Source organism: Chiloscyllium punctatum, chromosome 10 (genome assembly GCF_047496795.1).
Source record: "Chiloscyllium punctatum isolate Juve2018m chromosome 10, sChiPun1.3, whole genome shotgun sequence".
NCBI lineage: Eukaryota > Metazoa > Chordata > Chondrichthyes > Orectolobiformes > Hemiscylliidae > Chiloscyllium > Chiloscyllium punctatum.
Genome location: NC_092748.1, coordinates 64,615,345 through 64,635,069, shown reverse-complemented (window position 1 = coordinate 64,635,069; position 19,725 = coordinate 64,615,345).

The following is a 19,725-nucleotide window of genomic DNA, read 5'->3' as shown; positions in this document are numbered from 1 at the left end:
GTCATATTGTAAGGCTCTGCCAGAATACAGGCAGCAAAACTTCAACTTAAGAAGGCCTGTGGCCTGTTCCACGATGGTCCTGGTAGAGTTGTGAGCAGTATTGTTACTTTGTCTGTGTCAGTTTGTGAGTTTTGTAAAGGTGTCATCAGCCATGTTTGTCTTTGGTAGTTATTGTCTCCCAGCAGCCATTCTTTTATGGCTCAAAGACCTGGGAAAGAGTCAGAAACCTATGAGCTCTTTAATATGTAAGAGTCATGGCAGCTCTTCAGTAACCTGCATGCAGACTACAGACATTTGGCATCAATGATGGCATATAATGCCTTCTGTTGAAAACTCTGCAGGTTGGTGATGGGAAAGCAAAGTGGGTGCAGTCTACAGCCCCTGTACCTGGTGAATGGCAATGATGGTAGGGAATCACACCTCCCAAGCTGTTTGACCCTTTTCATTATGGGAGAAGGATATGAATTTTCTCAAAAGAAAATGTCATCAGCTACACCTTGGGTGCGGGTATGAATCGAAGATTGGAAGATTTCACACCAGTGTCTAATTATTTTTTGAAATAAGTTACTGTCAGTAAAATTTAAGCCATCTGTGACCTTGATAATCACTGGGATAAGATTGATAACCAGTCCGAAGCAGAGGTCCTGCTCAAGCAGATGACACAGCTTGGTGATGATGGTTTGAGACATTCTTAATTGGTGCTTGCACTATCTTTGAGACAATTGAAGAAAATGATAATAACACCTTTAGAAGCATAGCTTCAACATACACTTCCAACTCTTTGGTGGATCTTCACCTACTACTTCTTGTGCTGAAGAGTACAGCATCTCCTCCATGAAACACTCAACACTGGAGCCCCCTTAAGATGCATTCGTAGCCTCCTATTGTACTCCCTGTACACTGTGTAGCCAAATTACAAATGAACATCTACAATATTGCTGACAATACCACAATAGTAGGACAGATATCAAAAAATGATGTCAGAATACAGAAAGGAGATAGAGGTTCTGGGGATGTGGTGTAATAATAACAACCTTTCGCTCAATGTCGGCAAAACTAAAGAACTGATCATTGACTTCAGACAAAAAGAAGGAGAACATGCCTCCATCTACATCAATGAAGCAGACATTGAGAGGTTGAGAGGGTTGAGAGCGTCAAGTACCAAAGAGTGAGGATAACCAACAACTGGACTTCCCACGCAGATGTGATGGTCAAGAAGGCACAACCACGCCTCTTCTTCCTCAGGCGGCTCAGGAAATTCAGCATGTCCATTAGGACCCTCACCAACTTCGACAGATACACCAAAGAAAGCATTCTGTCAGGGTCCATAATGGCCTTGTATGGTAATTGCTCTGCCAAGGACCGTAAGAAACTACAGAAGGTTGTGTGCACAGCCCAGACCATCACAGGACTCTTCTGGTGGCCGTGGAAAAGCTGTCAACAGCATCAAAGACTCCTCCCACGCTGGTAATATTGTTCTACACCTCTTCCATCAGGCAGAAGATACAGAAGCTTGAACATGCACCGGCAGGTTCAAGAACACCTTCTTCCCTCCTGTTATTAGACTAAAGAGTAGACTCTCTAACTTCAAATAATATTGAACTTGTTAATGTTGTTCTTGTCTCATGCAGTGCAATCTGTATGCCTCACTCTGTCCAAGTTTTTTCACCCTATGATCTGTATATCCTCACCTATACTCTGGAGAAATTATTATGATCTGCCTGTACCGCTCACAAACAATGATTTCCACTGTACTTAGGTACATATGATGATAAATCAAATCAAATCAAATCAATCAATCAATAAAACATAGAAAATCAGAGTAGGATTAGGCCTTTCAGACCATCAAACCCACTCTGCTATTTAATATGATCATGGATGAATTTTTATTTCAACAATGTACTCCAGTTTTCTCCCAGTAACCCTTGACACTTTTAGCCGAAAGAAATCTATTCCCTTTATCCTTAAATATATTCAGTGACTTGACTTCCAAAGACTTCCATGATGAAGAATTCCGCAGGTTAACCAGTTTCTGATGAAGAAATTTCCCCTCTCCTATTGTGTATTCTGAGTCTGTAATCCCTTGGCTGAAGAGCCCAGCCAGGGAAGTCTAGATCAGAGTGGTGCTGGAAAAGCACACCAGGTCAGACAGCATCCATGGAGCAGGAAAATCGACATTTGGGGGCAAAAGCCCTTCATTAGGCAGTACCCACTTCTAGCCAGGGGAGTCATCATCCCTGCATCCCATCTGTTGAGCCCTGTTAGAATTTCATATTTCAATGAGATCCCCTCCCTTTCTTTTAAAGTCCAATGAATACAGGCCCAGACAACCCAGTCTCTTCTCATCCAACAGACTATCCCAGGGATCAGTCTGGTAAAGCTTCGCTGAACTCTCTCTATGGCAAATATATATTTTCTTAAATAAGAAGACATAAAATACACAAAATATTACATGTTTGGTCTCACCAAGGCCGTGCACAGCTATAGTAAAACCTCCTTGTTCTTGTATTCAAATTATCCTGCAATGAAGGCCAATATACTGTTTATCCTGGTAACTACTCGCTGCACTGCATGCTATCAATTGCTGGTGTCCAATGACACCATGTCCTTTTCTACATGAACATTTCCCAAGCTATCACTGCTACAAAAACAGAAATTGTTGGAAAAGATCAGCAGGTTTGGCAGCATCTGTGGAGAGAAATCAGAGTTAACGTTTTTGGTCGAGTGACCTGCTGTCCTTTTCCAGCACCACTCTGATCTAGACTTTGATTTCCAGCATTTGCAGTACCCACTTCTGCCTTCATCTGCCATGAATTTGCCTGTTTATTTAACTTGTCCAAACTGTTTGAAGCTTCTTTATGTCTTCATCACTACCCACAATCTCACTCTTTTAACTTGGAAACATTTGATTCCATCAACAAAAGCTGAAGTTTGTTGTTCATGTTGAACTTACTGAAAAAAAAATCCATGTCCCTTTCTACATTGTCTTTGTGGTTATACAAAGGCCCCAAGAGCTCCAGTCACAGCAATGTTAGTGTGAGATTGATGAGATGTTAATCTGTGGAAAATGTCAAAAAGATAACACACCTTTTCAGAGTTACCAATCACTATAAGGTATCAGCCTATTATCTCCAATTGCCCTGATCATTGCCCTCAACAGACCAGTACAGTGAAGCATATTGCCTGAATTGAATTACCTACTCTCCCAGGATTAGATTAGATTAGATTACTTACAGTGTGGATGCCATGGATAGTCCCTGGAAAATCCCACTGAGAAAGCCCCCAGGATGGGCCATAGCCCAACCCATCTGACTGATGTCTCTGCAGCAAACTAACAGACTGCCTGTAATCACTGAACGATTGCACTTACTTTCAAGACTAACCATGGCCCAATTCCCAGACTGCAGGAACATGGGTCTGTAAACTAATTGCCATCTTCAAAGTTAGGGAAATCAGCACATCAGTGCAAAAGGATAAAGCTTTAGCATTTACAAAAATCTTTATGCAGAAGTGCCAAGTTAATTATCTATCCTCCTCCAAAGGTCATCAGTATCACAGATGCCAGCATTTAGCCAAACTGATTGACTCCACATGATATCAAGAAACATGTGAAGGCACAGATACTGCAAAGGCTAAGGGCCTCGGCAAAGATGCTGTAGATGTGTGTTTCAGAGCTTGCCATATACCTAGCTAAGCCATTCCAGTCCAGCTACAACCTGATAAGGTCAAAAGGTGGCCAGGCATGTCCATTACCCAAAACATCAAACACATTCAAACTGGCCGATTACTTGCCCATCAGTCTATTCCCTATCTTTGGTAAAGTGATGGAAGATGTCATCAACAATAACCTGCTTATTCATATCCGGTATGGGTTCGGTCAAGGCCACTCAGTTCCTAACCTCATTACAAATTTAGTTCAAACATGGGCAAAAGCTGAATTCTAGATGTGGAATGAAAGTGTCTTTGACATCAATGCTACATGTGATCAATGCGATATCAAGAGCACTAGCTAACCTGGAGCCCAAAGGAATTAGGACAAAGCTCTGCACTGGATGGAGTCACACCAGGCATATAGGAGGATAGGTTGGTTCTTGGAGGTCAGTCATCTCAGTTAAATGACGTCTCTGCAAGAGTTCCTCAGGCTAGTGCCCTCGGCCCAAGCATCATTAGCTGCTTCATTAAAGACCTACCCTCCAACATATAATCAGAAGTGGGGACATTTGTTCATGATTTGACAAACTTCAGCTTCATTCACAACTCCCCAGATATTGAAGCAGTCCGTGCCCAAATGCAGCACGATCTGAATTATATCGAGGTTTGAGCTGACAAGTGGCAAGTAACAGTTGCAGCACAGATGTATCAGGCAATGATCATTTCCAAGAAGACAGAATCTAACCATCAACCTCTGACATACAATTGTATTACCATTGCTACATTTCCTAATATCAACATGCTTTAACTAGAAACTAAACTGGATTTGCTAAATAAATACTGAGCTGCATTCTTGAACCATTTCAGTCCGTATGCTCTAGATAGACACACAATACTCATAGAGAGGGAGTAACAGGATTGACCCAATGTGTCTGAATAAATGGTAATATATTTCCAAGTCACGATAGTGAGTGGCTTAGTGGGGGCTGGGGATTTTGCAGGTGTTGTTGTTCTCATATATCGACTGTCTTTGTCCTTCCACCTGGGAATGGTCATGGGTTTGGAAGGTGTTATCTGAGGAGCTTTCGATGAATGGCTACAGTGTATCTTGTCAATAGTACACATTGCTATTACTAAGCATTGGTAAAGGGATTGAAAGTTTGTGGGTCTGGTGCCAGGATTCCTAGCCTCTGACTTGTTCTTATAGCCATTATATTTATATAGCTAGTTCAGTTTCTGATCAATAGCAAACCTCAGAATGCTAGTCATGAGAGAATCAGTGATGGCAACGCTGTTGAATAAGAAGGTGTAATAGTTGGATTGTCTCTGATTAGAGATGGTTTATGCCCAGTATTTGTATGGTGGGACTGTTGCTTTCAAAGTTGATGTCAAGACCTTTCAATCAAATAAATCAGCCACCAAGTCAGCAGTTAGAGATTGAAGGAGGTCAGCTGCTCAAGCCAACAACCCACTGCAATCCTTACCAAATGACAAAAAATGTGTTCAATCTGGAGGAGCCTGCAAAGCTAAAGCCAGTTTCCTATGTCATCTATGAATCAACAAACAAAACTGACATCTGACTTCCAGCCAGCAATCTACAAGAAAGAATCGTACTGAGCATGAGGAATTGCCAATTATCTCCAGATCACTTAAATTAAAAGTTCCATAGCATTTGCTTTCCTTATGGTTTGCTAATTCTGTACCTTCTATAATTTGTGCTCAAGGGCACATTGGTCCCCTGATTTCCGCCATTTGCCAGACACTCACTATTTTTAAAAAATCCTGCTTTTCTATTTTCCCATTGTTTGGCAAAGTTGACAACTTCATAGTTCACCGACTTAAATCAGTGTATTCGCATTTGACAATGTTTGAAACACGGCACAGTAGCTGTTCCATGTATAAGCATCAATAATTTAGTTTTACTAATTTTATTTTATTTCTCTAATCATCTATTCTTTGCAACACTACTAATCCTACTCATGTAGTCAGCCAACCTTCACATGCACAAACTTCCAGCAGGAGTGACTGAATATTAACGAGCCAATGTCAGTATTTTTCAATGTTTTAAGGACTTAGGCAGCACAGCAGAACACTTCTAAATTTTAGTTTTAGAAGTGGTTGTCAATTTAATCAACTTGCTTCTAACTTTAACATTCAAATGACAGGTAGAGACAACTAAGTGAATACTCATATATGTGTTCAGATATAGATGCATGAAGCTAACTTAAGTACATAGCAATCCTACTGTCAGTGCCACTGTCTATAATACATCACTTGGTGCATTCTAACAGATATCATGAATCTCTCAAAAGCCCCAATCGTGCATTTCATAAAGCTGGAGATATTGCATAACTATTCTGCAATTGTTCGCTTCACGTGGCAACTCCACTTAGAACGGAGTAAGCATCTTTAGCTTGAAATTATATGAGAAATCTATTTGCATTTCTATTCATCATTGAAACTTATTACGAAGAGTAATTGATGGAACATTTCTTCCTTGTACAATGCATCCTTAAGCACCATAATGAAGCAAAGGTTAATTGGTGTAGAGGAAATAAAGAAGAAAAAAAACTCTTTAATTTATCCTAAGCCTTTCATGACTTCCAGATACTTCAAATCACTTTACAGTCAATGACGCACTATGGAATTATAGCTATTGTTGTAATGTAGGAAACTTGGTTGCCAGTTTGTGCACAGGAGTTCCCATAAACAGTAATTTTCAGCATTATTCTTTCCTCTATATCTGTACTGAACGCAGTACACATGTAATCAAATAAACATAGGACAGCATGAGCTCACTTCCTTGTGCAGGTAATGCACTATTGTTGTTCATAGCACGGTGTCAGCTGTGGCTCAGTAGGTTATATTCTCGCCTCTGATTCATACAGTTCTGAATTCAAGTTGCATTCCAGGACTTTAGCATAAAATAAAGGCTGACATTCCACTACAAGTGTGATAGACTGTGGGACTGTTATGAAATGCTAAACTGAAGCTCTGCTTGCCAATTCAGATATATAGGAAACATCTCACAGAAACATCTTGAAGATGAGGAGGAAAGTTATCCTCAGTGTCCTGGCTAATATGATCCATCTGTTCACAAATCATGTTTCCTAGATTACAAGTGCAACAACACCTTGACAATTCTTAGATGGCTGAGAAGTCTTTTGGTGTTATATAAATGCAATTGTTCCTATTATTTTCTTTTAACAGTATGGGGTTAAAGGTAATTACTAGCGGGTCATCTTATTCAAATATCTTTCAATGATGCATGCTGGGAGCCAAAACCTTGGCCTAGATTTTCTATGTTTTATTAAAATTATATTGGGTTTACAAATACCATAGACAGAAATATAGATGAGCGCTCAAAATGTCATAACGTGCAAGGCTATGGGCCAAGTGCTGGAAAGTGAGATTAGATGTAGATTGTGATGGGTATTATTTGTCAGTGCAGACTCAATGGGCTGATCGGGCTATCCTGTACTGTGTGAGTCTATGCACCAAAAATGCTAAACTTACTCTCTCGGTTTGTACAAAAAACTTTCACGGATACATCATACATTTCCTAATTCAATAACATAGAGACTAACTATCTCACTTCCACCAAAATTGTCATGGGCCAATCAACTAACCAGCTCAAATATTCAACATTTTGCAACTGTTCACATAGCCACCGTGGACATGTTCATGCAGAAAGGTTGGCATTTCTAATGTACTCCTATCAAAAGACACTATCAAGCGAATATTTCTAAACAACTGTCTGTACATTGTGTCGTTGAGGAAACTAACACAGTTCCTGAGGGAAATCATGCAACATTTATAATCGCATGTTTTGAGGGAAATATTGGATCTCAATGAATTTATTCTGCCTGAAAGATGAGCATTGCTGTGTCTCTTGGATCACAAGGTGAATCCAAGTGGTTCTTCGGGGTCGGTTAAATGTAGTTAAGCAAAGACTCCACACATAGATTTACTTAGATATGATCATTTATTACATAATAATAAAAAAAGTAAAAGAAAGGGGAAAAAGCCTGAAATATGAACATGTATTAAGTAATACAAAAGACAAAAAAGCAAAGAAAAGAAAGCAATGAGCCTCACACCCACCTGCCCATCGGGAACCCCTCAATCAAGGGCTGGTCTGGAGACTTAGGATTGTTCCAGGCACCGTTCGCAATTCCGGTCCAAGGTGATATCTAAAGGCTTGAAACGAAACTCTGTGTCTTACACATTGTAACAAGCAGCCAGCACAGAAAAAACAGATGAAGAAAACAAGCCTCTTGCAGGTTTTGATTATGCTGTCTTGGCATGTACAAAGGACTTTAACCCCTCCAAATTCACAGGACTCATTCAAGGTCATGGGGATGTCGAATACCATCAAGAAGGTTAGCCCTTCAGCCCATCCTATACAATCCACGCCTGATGATAATTGACAGCGCATGCTACAGTGACAAATTGCAAATTGCAGTTGCAAATCAGCAACAGCCGCATGAGAATATAAGAGTACGTAACTTACACTAGAAGATTAAACCTACAATGAAAGTAATGATCACCAGTACGAGTAGCATATCAATAGAGTATGTCAACAAGTTAATGATCGTGGTGGCCTTTGGGGACCAACCTTTAAATATACATCCCATCCCTGATGTATGGTCAAAGCCGTGATGGAACTAGCAAGTTGTACCACCTGCCTGTCTGCCTCCAATGGGATCAAAATTGAAAGGAGAGAATTAGCATTTTCAAGCTTCCGCTAATAGCAGTAATATCTTTAATTACAGTCTCGGCACAACTGGGTCACATATATACATGCAAATCAATCTATTCCAGCTTCCGTCTTGGGTTCCAGGATCCTGTTCCTGCTGAGGACCCTCAGAACCTGCAAGAGGGAGACAGCAAAAAAAAGAGTGCCAGACTAACTGGCTGTTAGTCCATTCCTTTCTATTCTTCAATTTTAATTATTGCTGCCACTGGGTACATGATTAGGGTCTCATGTTGAATTGTAACACCTTTAGAGGTAAGATAAGCATGGCTTGTCCATGTAACCAAAGCCATTAAATCTTTGTCCCATTCCTAGCTGGAGGGCAGCAGTAAGTGCTTTTAGCCCCATGCTTTTAATTCAACTACCTGGGTCGATACCATCTTTCTCTTCTCTCTCCTGCCAAATGTTCTCATTTTAAATTAATCATGCTCTCCCCCCCATCCAAGCCTCACCATCATACTACTACTGCACTCCATCTACAAACATGCATTTCACATCTGGCCCCTCTAAAGGCTCTTCCTTAACTTGACCCTGTCTCCCTTCTTGCTGCTCCATGAGGAGAATACAATCATATGTCTCTCCTTTTTGATTCCTGTGGCACACTGGGTTCTCTCTATTGTCTTTAACCCTTCCACGTGCTTGTCTTCTGACAACAGAGTGGTTTCCAATTTGGTTTGCCAACTGTCTGTAACATCTCCAAGTTTGCCACCTTCCAATAGCAAGACTATACTATGTGGGGAATGGGCATCCTCTCCCGGTTGTGTCAAGATGGGGAGGATGTCATTTGTGCCCAGGTAGCACATTAGATGGCTCAACCACACAAGTTTGTCCCATCATGACCAGAATCAGTTTGCCTGAGTAGTACCCCACAGACTGGAACTTGTCCATGTGTCTCTGAAACATAACTGCAGACTGGTTGCCCTTTGTTTTCACTGCAAAATAGGTGAAAGGGCTTTTTTTTAGATCAGGGAGCCTTAGTGCTGGTGCGGATGTCAATGTCTGTTTTATTTTGACAAAGGTCGTCTCTTGCTCAGGTCCCCAATCAATTGCCTCTGAGCTAGCCCGCACCCATTTAGTAAGGTCTTATAAGGGTCCGACTGGTTCACTGTAGTTTTCCAGAAAGTTCCTGCAACAGTTAAATAGTCCTGAGACTTGCCTTATCCCTTTAACAGTAGCTGTTTTTCTCACTCCGATAATGCCATGTGACTGAGGCAACCAGAATATCGTCTATATATTTTTTTCAGTTCATCTATTTACATAACTTGCTCTAAACTTCAGTATAGTCTAGATTCAGGTTCTTTAATTTATGTTTTTTTATTCTCCAGTTTGCTATCCACAGATCACTCCCACCCAATGATAGTAAAGTAACACCATACATGGACTCAAAATTTCTCCAGCTCTCTTCATCTGTATCTGTCTTGAGGATACTTCTTCAATATGTTTCCTTCCTTACCAATTTTATGAATAATTGTACCATTGAGTGGTAACTACCTCCATATACAAGTATCCACTTTGAGCTACAATAAACATGATATGAAACAATACAGTTCCAATGTTCAATGCTTATACTTCCCACCATTTATTTTCCCGAGAGTTCCCTTACCACAGATTCCTACACCATCTGAGTCTGAGCTCAGCTTTCTTTCGTACACACTAACTGTAACTGTACAATTTTGCCTATTGGTTTAGTCTACAAACGCTCAAGGTGGGGGATCTGTATGCTATCCGATGGGCCCTTTCAGTGAGTTCAACATTACTCCTCCCAGAATCCATATTCTTTCATTTCTGTAACATTTTGTCAGAATCATCAATCACACTTTGTATTTTGATTGCAATTTTTCTTGCATCCCTTTCATTAACACTACATTTAAAGTCAGTTCCTCTGTGGGCTTTTGTTGGTGTCTTATAGTTTAAGCTATGTTTTTGCGCTCTTCCAAGCCATACTTTTGTCAAGTAGGTATACATGTACATATCCAGTCTTCAGTGCATGTTTTTGCGCCACGTCATGTTTGCTACCTCTGAGGTAGCGTTCACTTTTGCACAGTTATATCAGTGCCCCAAGACCATATCACATATTCTTGACTCCCACATAATCTTATCAAATGATCTATGAGTTTTACTTATCACTCCATGTCTGATACCGATACCTTGGGTAGTGGCTTGATCACCAATTCAATCTGTCTTAAAAAGAAGGTAAAAGACACAAACATCACCAAGAGAAAACTATCAGTTTGGTGCTCTCATCTGAACTCCCTTTTCACAAAAATGCATTTTAAACTCAATTGTGATTTCAACCCATTATTCTATTTTTTTTTGTTTTCTGCCACCAGTCTCCACTCTTAATTACTTCTTCTCATCCAATTTTGCAACTTAATTATTATCACCATACCTAATTCCAGAGATCTTTAGAGATTTGTAGTCAGTGGAACATAATCTTACAATATTTTAAAACAGAAGTCAAATATTTCTGTTTGATTCAGGCACAACATACTTTGTTTGTTCTTTATCTAATATGACCTACATTTGTTTTAAAATTACTCAATAACTCATTCTACATAGTTGATACAGGTAGTTTTTCTATAACGCAATGGTTGTGTTCCTGTGTAATGTCCCATTATAGAAAAATCTCGCTTTTGAAGCAGTGCTTAAAGTGTTGGCAATGTGATCGCATTACAGTCAATGCAGGTTTTAAAAGTACACGCTTTACAAACAGTGTCCCTAATTTGCCAATCATGTTACAATAAATCGGTGTTAACAAAATGTGCGTTATTAGATTAGTTTACCTAAGGATAGAAACAGGCCCTTCGGCCCAACAAGTTCATACCGACCCTCCGAAGAGTAACCCACCCAGATCCATTCCCCTATAGTTACCCCTGACTAATACACCTAACACTATGGGCAATTTAGCATGGCCAATTCACCTGACTTGCACAGCTTTGGGAGGAAATTGTGGGAGGAAAACCACTGAGCTATAGTAGAATGACCTATATATCTCTATATAAATTGTCCAAGTTCAATATTCTGTTTACTCCCATAAAGTCACTAACCATTTTCACACATGGAAACCAGTGAGACTATGTACATGCACTTTATCATTTCCCAGACATACAGTGGCACGGTGGTTAGCACTGCTGCCTCACAGCACCAGAGACCTGGGTTCGATTCAAACCTCAAGTGACTGCTTGTGTGGAGTTTGCACATTCTCACCATGTCTGTATGGGTTTCCTCCCACAATCCAATATATGTGCATGTCAGGTGAATTGCTCATGCTAAATTGCCCATAGTGTTAGGTGCGTTAGTCAGGGGTAAGTGTAGGGGAATGGGTCTGGGTAGGTTACCCTTTGAAGGGTCGGTGTGGACTTGTTGGGCCGAAGGGCTAGTTTCCACACTGTAGGTAATCTAAATCTCAGAATCCCTTTAAATTTTCAGGTAACTATTCCCATTAAAATGTTTTAGAAGACAAGGGCATTATACGCTTAAGTGTACCCAGGCTCAGCGGTTTCGAGATTCCTGGCATTCACTGCATTTAATGTTTCCACAGTACTTCCCCATCATTGAAATGGCTTGATGGGTTGAGGGTGCCTTATCCATTACAATGTTGCAACTTTGAAATTCCACAAATGAGCTCATCCTTCAGTGTCTCCAATTACTAAAAAATAACAAACTGGCTTAATCTATTTCATGTGAAGCAGAATGGGCAAATTAGTATTAATCTACTCCAAAAGAAAGGGGCAGTGCATAAACTCCTGCACGTAATTATATCTTCCATCTCCCCTCCTCCATGAAGGAAGGAAAAGCCCACCCCTTTGTTAAATTTGCCTTTCCTAAACTCCTTGTACACAGGGAGTTGCATTTTCAACATTCCAATGTCCCTATCACTTGGATATTAATAATAAGTCAATCTTGTCATCTGGAATTGAAGATTCACTCATGTGTTAAAACAATATTTGGAAATTCACTCTGGCCAGAAAATAAAATTCCAAACATGGTAATTTCTGGAATTAAAATTTACCCAAATCCAAACACAACACAAGCTTTACCAAGCTTTACAAACCAAATTTTTGGATCAACATTTCACAGAGTTTTGCTTTACACAATCATTGATGGTTTCTTAAAAAGTCGTGATATTAACCATACATGCTCCACACAGGTACAAGTACACAACATACTTTCAAATCACTGCATGTTCCCAAAATGTAAACTAACTTCAAGCATCCCCAGATTTCGAGCTCCAGGGAAATAAAATACAGAAATGATACAAGACAACATTTAACAATGAACAAACAAAGGTGCATTCAAACTAGACCACAAAGACTGGATTAGTGGTGCTGGAAGAGCACAGCAGTTCGGGCAGCATCAAACGAGCAGCTGCTCATTGGATGCTGCCTGAACTGCTGTGCTCTTCCAGTACCACGAATCCAGTATTTGGTTTTCAGCATCTGCAGTCATTGTTTTTACCTTGTTGGTTTTAGACCACAAAGAGTTAACTGATCTGTAAAGTTCATTGTGCTTGCACAGTGCAGAAACCTAGACTCCAGTTCTCCCTTTTTCCGGTTATAACCATTCCCCATCTTTTCGGGGGCCCTAACGTGTGAACATATTAGCTATGGTCCTGAATCCAGAGCTTGCCGCAGTCCAACCTGGAATACAGAATGTCTCCAGAGCATCAAGTTGCTTTTCCCTCCTCTTACACATTTTCCCGAATCCCATCCTTGTCACTAAACACGTTTTGGATTACAGAGTTAAAAATCACATAACACCAGTTCTTGTCCAACAGGTTTATTTGGAACCACTAGCTTTCAAATCACTGCTCCTTCATCAGTGGTTGTGGAGTGTAGGATCATAAGACACAGAATTTATAGCAAAAGGGTTATAGTGTTATGGAGTTGTAATGATATATTAAACAAATTTAGATTAAGTCTTTCATCTTTTAGAATGGAATATGCTAGTTTCAGTTCTTTAATATGTAAATCCCAGAATTCTTATTAAGTTACCCTTTCAAGATAGCTTTAGCTTTTCTAACAATAAGTGCCATCTCAGCTCAGACAATGCCTTAAAGGTGTGAGGTTAAAGTCTTTCTGTGTCCCAATGTTGAGTCAGACTGATTCTATTTCTAAAGTGGGACTTGCAGAATCTTACATTGATTTATGCAGTTTTTGAGCAAAATAAAATGTAATTCTGCAAATACAAATTCACCCCATAAACTTATATTAGTGTGCATGCAGGAGAGACAAAGTGAGTGTGTGCATGTGAGTGCATGCATGTGGGTGTGTGTGAAAGTGTGTTTGTTTGTGTGTATGCAAGTTGATCAATTATGTGTGTGAGTCTGAAGGGGTATAAGCCTGTGTGAGGGTGCGTGCGTGGTGTGAGTGCAGGGGGGTACTTGTGTGTGCATATGAGAGAGGGTCTATGTTAGTGTGTGAGTATGTAGGAGTGTGTGTGTGTGTCCGTGCCTGTGTGTGTGTGAGAGAGAGTGTATAGTGCAGTGGAGTCAATCATGGTGTGATGTGAACCCACATGAACCCAACTTCCTGGTTGAGGCCTTCCCCATGGATACTGAACTTGGCTATCAGCCTCTGCTTGGTTACTTTGCATTGTTGCCCATCCCGAAGTGTACCTTGGAGGATGGTCACCCGGAGGTATGAGGCTGAATGTCCTGGACTGCTGAAATGTTCCCTGACTAGGAGGGAGCACTCCTGCTTGGTGATTGTCATGCGGTGTCCATTCATCTGTTATCATAGCTTGGCCTCACCAATGTACCATGCCTCAGGGCATCCTTGCCTGCAGCGCATGGGATAGACAAAGTTGGCTGAGTCACATGAATACCTGTCGCATACATGGTGGGAAGTGTCCCCATGTATAATGTTGGTATCCATGTCGACACTCTTATTGGATCACAGAGTATTTCCAAGCAATTCTTTGGATTTGGTTAAATGAAGTTAAGCGAAGACTCAATAACATAAATTTACTGAGATATGAACACTTGTTTAGTAATAATAAAAGGGAAAGAAAGGGGAAAAGGTACTGAAATATGAACATCTATTTTATAATAAAGATGAAATAGGAAGAAGAAAGCAACGAGCCTCATGCTCTCCTGCTCATTGGGGAATCCCTCAATCGATGGCTGGCTGGAGGCCTGAGGATTGTTCCTGGCACCGTTCATGAGCCCGGTCTGATGTGAAGTCCAAAAACTCGAAACGAAACTCTCTCTCTTCTACAGTGTAACAAACAGCCAGCACAGAAAAGTAGATAAAGAAAACAAATTATTTTAAACTACAGAAAACAAGTTTTGTTAATGCCGTCTTCAGCACAGACAGGACTGGTCACAGAACTCATTCAAGGTCATGCAGCTGTCAAATATCATCAACAAGTTTAGCCCATCGTAAACAGTGTGATAAAAGGTAAGATGCTACTGGAAGCCCAATGGTTGCTCTTACATATAGGATTCAACAAATAAAGGCTGATCTATTCACATATTAGTTTTTTGCATATATCCATCTTAACTCATTAATGTCATTTATGAACACATAATATTGCTTTCATCATTAAAATTAAAAATATTTTTGTTTCTTTTCAATAATAACAAATAACACATGCTTTGAGTAGGACTTTTTGTTGTTACATGCTTAAAAAGTTATGATTTCTGTGTAAAATAGATTCATTATTTGCTGAAATATATGTCAACCACATGTAAAGTTTACAGTTTTGCTCCCATTAAATGCTGCAAACCATATTGTAAACTATTAACACACTCCTAACTCTTAACGTGACAAAATAAAAATGAATAAGGCACATGATACTTGGACAGCATTCCAGAAACTTGATAGAAAGTGAAATTATCTTAATAAACTTAAAATAATGAATTTACAACACGCTTGGTAGCTCATGCTGATCAGGTTTTAGTTCAGTTAACATTGTAAAGACCTTTTTTTTCTGCATTTACAATTGTAGACTGAAGTGGAGAAAGAGCAATATTAAAAAGCCAGGGCTGTTAAAAGTTTGCTGCAATTTTTAAAAACAAATAACCTGACACACATTGTTAATACTGCTACTTGCTACAAAGCTGATGGTTCAAATAGTACTGGAAGCTTAGTTTTTTTTTGCTTATTTTTTCCCCAGCACCCATGGTGTGTGTGTGCAGGTGTGAGACACAGTGAAAGACACAAGGTGCACAAATCTTTATTCAAATTTCCGCCACCAGGAAGAAAGGAAAATCCCGAGTGGCTAGTGACAAGCAGTGCCCTTCACATCAAAGGGCAATGCTGAGTGATCAAACAGTGAAGGGGAGGGCAGGGATTAAATCAAAATAGAGTTAGAGGGGGAAATAATGCACTCCACTCCCTGCGGCACCCACCTCTCCCTGAACAACTCCAGGGTGTCGGTCGACACTGCGTGCTCCTTTTCCAGAGACACCCGGGCTCTAACATAACTACAGAAGAGGGGCAGGCAGTCAGCTCTAACGACCCCCTCCACGGCACGCTGTCTGTACCTATTAATGGCCAGTTTGGCCAGGCCCAGGAGCAGATCCAGGAAGAGGTCTTCAGACTGGAAGCTTAGTTTGTGTGTGTACAAATTGAGCTTTGGCTGGCAACAAGTAGTTGATTGGTTCACAAAGTTATCAATGACAAAGGCACACTGCCTATCATTAACTATGTGAATTGCTTCCAAATAATTGAACAGCTTGGGGTGTGAATGTTTTGAGAGAAACCATCAGACAGAAGGAAAGAAATAGCTGTCTCTTTTCTTTATAGTAAAAAGCATCTCAAGCCTGAAGATTTCCTATTTTTTTCACCAATCTAGTTGCTGTAAGCTGTGAATTTTAACTGATATGTCAAAATAATTTATAAATAGGAATCAGTCACCCAGTGCCTTTTGCAAACAACTTAAAGTATCTGAGGAAAGAAGGTCAAGGAGTAGCATTCTGATCAGCACGTCTCATACCAACAAACCCCTGAACGTGGACCATGCACCTGCCTTCCTTTCTGTTGTATCGGCTCATAAGACAGATGAGATCATTGCTGCTGCTCCTCATAAGGCTGCACCTATTACTGCTGATGTTGCTGCTCCTCTTGATGCTGCACCTATAACTGCTGATGTTGATTATCCTCTTGATTCTGCACCTATTACTTCTGATGTTGCTGGTCCTCCTGATGCTGCTCTTGTCACTACTGATATTCATGCTCCTCTTGATGCTGCACACTAATTGCTGATGTTGCTGCTCATCTTGATGCTGCACCTATTACTGCTCATATTACTGCTCCAACTGATGCTGCACCTATTACTGCTGATATTACTGCTCCTCCTGATACTTCAACTGCTACTGCTGATGTTGATGTGCCTCTTCATGCTGCACCTATTACTGCTGACATTGCTGCTGCTCTTGATGCTGCACCTGTTACTCCTGATGTTGATAGTCCTCTTGATGCTGCACCTATTACTGTTGATGTTGGTGTTCGTCCTGATGCTGCTCCTATTACTGCTGATGTTGATAGTCCTCTTGATGCTGCACCTATTACTGTTGATGTTGGTGTTCCTCTTCATGCTGCATCTATTACTGCTGATAGTGATATTCCTCTTGATGCTGCACCTATTATGCTAATATCTGCTCCTCCTGATGGTGCACCTATTACTGCTGATGTTGCTGCAACTCTTGATGCTGCACCTATTATTTCTGACGTTGCTGCTCCTACTGATGCTGCACTTGTTACTACTGACATTGCTGCTACTCCTGATGCTGCACCTGGTGCTCCTGATATTCATGCTCCGCTTGATGCTGCACCTTTTACTGTTGATAGTGATATTCCTCTTGATGCTGCACCCATTTCTGCTGATGTTGCTCCATCTCTTGATGCTGCACTTACTATTGCTGCTGATGTTGCTGCTCCTCTTGATGCGGCACCTATACTGCTGATGTTGCTGCTTCTCTTGATGCTGCACCTATTTCTTCTGATATTGATGCTCCTCTTCATGCTACACCTAGTATCGCTGATGACGATTATCTGCTTGGTGCTGCACCTATTACTGCTGATATTACTGCTCCTCCTGATGCTGAACCTATTACTGCTGATGTTGGTTTTCCTCTTCATGCTACACCCATTTCTGCTGATGTTGCTCCATCTCTTGATGCTGCACCCATTTCTGTTGATGTTGGTGCTCCTGTTGATGCTGCACCTATTACTGCTGATGTTGGTGCTCCTCCTGATGCTGCACCTATTCCTGCTGATGTTGGTGCTCCTCTTCATACTGCACCTCTTATTGCTGGTGTTGGTGCTCCTCTTCATACTGCACCTATTATTGCTGATGTTGGTGCTCCTCTTCATGCTGCACCTATTACTGCTGATGTTGGTGCTCCTCTTCATACTTCACCTATTACCACTGATGTTGGTGCTCCTCTTGATGCTACACCCATTTCTGCTGATATTCGTGCTAGCACCCGGGAGGCAACAAACCATCCGAGAGTCTCGCCCATGTCCACAGAACCGCCTGTCCGTCCCTCTAACTAGAGAGTCCCCAATAACTAGCGCTCTTCTCCTCTCCCCCTTTCCCTTCTGAGTCTCAGAGCCAGACCTCACACCACAGACCCCTTCACTGCAGCTTACACCTGCAAGGCTGTCCCCCCCAACAGTTTCCAAAGCTGTATACTTATTTTTTAGGGGAACGACCACAGGGGAACCCTGCACTGCCTGCTTCTTCCCCTTCCCACCTCTAACTGTTACCCAGCTACCTCTGTTCTCCGGCGTAACTATGTCCCTGTAGCTTCTATCAATCACCCTCTCAGCCTCTCGAATAATCCTCAGTTCATCCAACTCCAGTTCCAGTTCCCTAACTCGTTCGGTGAGGATCAGGATCTGACTGCATTTCCTGCAGACGAAGTCGGCAGGAGTATCGGTGGTCACCCCTACCTCAAACATCCTGCAGGAGGAACATTCCACCGCCTGTGCTGCCATGACTATACACTTTGTCTCCAAAAACAAGAACACTGAGTCAATAACACTGAGTCACTTACCTGTGGACTTTAAAGTTAGGTTAGAGGAGGAGGGTGGGAGGGAGGCCCTACGAAAGTAGGACCTGGGGTCTCGAACACACCCACTCAAATACTAATCACTACCTTCCCGCCCAGCTATGCGCTCCAACCTCACTTCCGCTGCCCGCTACAGGTAAGTAATTTTGAAACAAACTGTCTTACCTTAGCTGTAGTCTCCCGGGTTCGCTTTTACTCGGCCGCTGCTCCCACTCAAATGACCGTTGGTGATTAAAGGGTGAGTATTTATACTCACTGTTCTCCTTCCCGGCTGCCCCTCTGTTTGCCGTCACTTCCTCTGCTGCTCCCGCTCTTTTTGTGAAGAGAGAGAAAAAAAACACCGCTGCCCGCTACAGGTAAGTAATTTTGAAACAAACTGTCTTACCTTAGCTGTAGTCTCCCGGGTTCGCTTTTACTCGGCCGCTGCTCCCACTCAAATGACCGTTGGTGATTAAAGGGTGAGTATTTATACTCACTGTTCTCCTTCCCGGCTGCCCCTCTGTTTGCCGTCACTTCCTCTGCTGCTCCCGCTCTTTTTGTGAAGAGAGAGAAAAAAAACACCGCTGCCCGCTACAGGTAAGTAATTTTGAAACAAACTGTCTTACCTTAGCTGTAGTCTCCCGGGTTCGCTTTTACTCGGCCGCTGCTCCCACTCAAATGTTGCTGCTCCTACTGATGCTGCACCTAGTACTGTTGATAGATATTCCTCTTGATGCTGCACCTATCACTGCTGATGTTGGTGCTCCTCTTGATGCTGCTGCTATTGCTGCTGACGTTGATGCTCCTCTTCATCCTGCACCTATTGCTGCTCATGTTGATGTTCCCCCTGGTGCTGCACCTATTACTGCTGATTTTACTGATCCTACTGATGCTGCAACTATTACTGCTGAAGTTGCTGCTCCTCTTCATGCTGCACCTATTACTGCTGACATTACTGCTCCTCCGGATGCTGCAACTATTATTGCTAATATTACTGCTCCTATTGATTCTGCACCTATTACTGCTGACTTTGATGCTCCTCTTGATGCTGCTCCTATTACTGCTGATATTGATATTCCTCTTGATGCTGCACCTATTTCTGCTGATGTTGACTCTCCTCTTGATGCTGTTCCTATTACTGCTAATGTTGTTGCTCCTATTGATACTGCACCTATTGCTGCTGATGTTAATTCTCCTCTTGATGCTACTCCTATTACTGCTGATGTTGATGTGCCTCTATATGCAGCACCTATTACTGCTTTTATTACTGCTCCTCCTGATGCTGCACCTATAATTGCTGATGTTGATGCTCCTCTTC